Source organism: Colobus angolensis, unplaced genomic scaffold (assembly GCF_000951035.1).
Source record: "Colobus angolensis palliatus isolate OR3802 unplaced genomic scaffold, Cang.pa_1.0 Scaffold12, whole genome shotgun sequence".
Classification (NCBI taxonomy): Eukaryota; Metazoa; Chordata; class Mammalia; order Primates; family Cercopithecidae; genus Colobus; species Colobus angolensis.
The window spans coordinates 1,003,624-1,006,217 of NW_012113141.1; positions in this window are offsets into that span (position 1 = coordinate 1,003,624).

Genomic DNA, 2,594 nt, shown 5'->3' on the forward strand with positions numbered 1-2,594 from the left:
AAGATGGGAGAAATAACTCACTCCTGCCACATAAATGAGACAGCAGAGAGGAAAATTTGGCCCTTCTTTCTAATGGATGCAAGCAAAATAATTTTATTGAGAATATTGTATGTCACAGAATATGCCACTTAATCTACACATGAAGAATAATAATTCCAGGTTTTTTACTATAGGACTCCTCTACTTTCACCTTCACAATTATCCCAACCTCTATTCCGGCTCCAAATTTACATTCTGGCTTCAATTCCTTTCTCAGTATCCCAGTGTGAAATAGTTGTACTGTTTGCATCATAATACCAGAAATATTTTTAAATGTTCTCCTTTTATAACTCTGTATGATTTCTTTATGTTTGTTTTCCATCGCCTAATTGTAGGAATTCAAAATTCAAATGGCATTCAAACAGGCATAAATGTGAAAAATCACATGTAATGTAGCCCTTCACCAGTATGTGGGGATGTGTTCATACATTTGAAATTATAGTGCGATTACTTCGGTTACTACTTTTTCTTAACAGAGAAAGCTCTCAAACCACCCTGCTTTTCGTGGCAGTGAAAAAATAAAATTTGTGTTTAGAATCAAAGACTTAACTGCATGATAGGCTGTGCTTTAAAATTAGCTTTAAACCACAGCAATCCTAAAATGAGGATTCTGTGAGTTCCAGTTAATAGTCAGCATCACCAAAGTAACACAACATGAAAGTGTAGAACCTATACTTATATGATTCCTTTAAATCTACGTGTCTTAAAGAAAACAGAGCATAGCAATAGCAGAGACTAGCAAAGAAGGAGGAATCTCAACTATTAGAGCTTATCAGTCATACTTTTGAGTAGCAAACTGAACTATTTTGTTGCTACTGATTTTGAAGGGTCTTATAAAGATATTTGAGGTTGAAAGTTCTAATATAACTGTCAGAAATGTAAATTGGGGAAGAATATGTATATTTTTATATTGCATGCCTCACTGCCCTTAAATAAAATTAAGACTAAAACTGATAGTAAGTACAGATCTGTGTCAAATTAATAGTACTGCTGCTTTGGATAACAATTAGCCAGAGCATGTATATCTTCATCTATTGAATCCCTTATTAGTAACTTTCAAAGTAATGTTATAAAAGACAAAGCCTTGTTAAGCATCTTATTTGATTATCACTTTTATAATGGGAACTGACAGTATATTTCAGATTCTTAACCAAGCATTACAATTTTTATGAAAGCAGCATGGAGAACTATAAAAGTAAGAGGATGAAAAAGCTTTTTAACCCTCCCTGCCCTGAATTTCCTTAAGTTTAGTGTACTCCTTATGTTTATAGAACTAATTATTGGTTTCCTTTAGCATACAGATAACTTTTATGCACAGTGATGGCAAATTTAAAAAAGAAACTCTATTGCTACTTGTGCTTCTTTCAGAAAAATGAAAAAGATTGTCCTAATAGTTGGCATCCAGAAATAAATAAAACACCACAATTTTTATGGACAGATTTTCATTAGGGTTTGAAAAATGTTCTTATAATCTCAATGTAAAATCTGATAGCCTGACAGAATAGTTAAGCAATAGTGACTAGGAAGGACAGAGTGTTCCTAGAAGACAAATTATAGTTGCCACCTCCACACTGCCTAAATAGAGTTTAACCATATCGAAATGACAGAAATATTTGACCAAGAAAAATGCAATGCAATTCAAGCTGCTGTTTTACCTATTTTTTTTTTAAAGCCAAACAAAAATTACTCTTTGTAAACATAGGACTTAAGAAGTGAATTGAAGTGTTGTGTGCTGTTCACTTCCAACAAACAACTTCATCTATTCAATCTTTAAAAGGAAGCATTATCCAGCAAGCTAACTTCCAAAGAGCAGCTTTCAAACTGCTCCCATTCACAAGCTCTGGTAGTGTTGACAATAAAATAGAAACCCTGAGGAATGGTTAATGTCAGAATTGTACTTAATGTTGAAACATCTTTGTTTATTTTTAAAGGACTGTATAATCAGAGAATATAATTATGTATTGAATAATCTATGATAAGGGTGAAATATCTTCTCATCCTTCTCTAAGTCAGTTACAAATAGACTAGAGAAGATTTTTTTTTTTTAAGTGTAAAACTATTCAGTTTTAAATTTGCTTAGTATGGGGAACTCCCATTTAAAAAAAATTAGGCTGGACATGGTGGCTCATGCCTGTAATTCCAACACTTTGGGAGGCTGAGGTGGGTGGATCGCTTGAGGTCAGAAGTTTGAGACCATTCCGGCCTACATGGTGAAACCTCGTCTCTACTTTAAAAATACAAAAAAATTAGCTGGGCTAATTAGCTGTGGTGGTGGGCGCCTTTAATCTCAGCTAATCGGGAGGCTGAGGCAGGAGTATTGCTTTGTAGTGAGTCGAAATTGCACCACTGCCCTCCAACCTGGGTGACAGAGTGAGACCCTGTCTCAAAAAAAAAAAAAGAAAAAAAATTAAAATAGCTTTTATTTAAAATAGTAATGCTTATTGTTAATAATTAAAATAATTCAGTAAAGAAGTAAAGAACTATCAGAAAAATTACCCAAGACACATACTGCTAATACTATACTGAACACCATTCTGATTTTTTTTTTTTTTTTT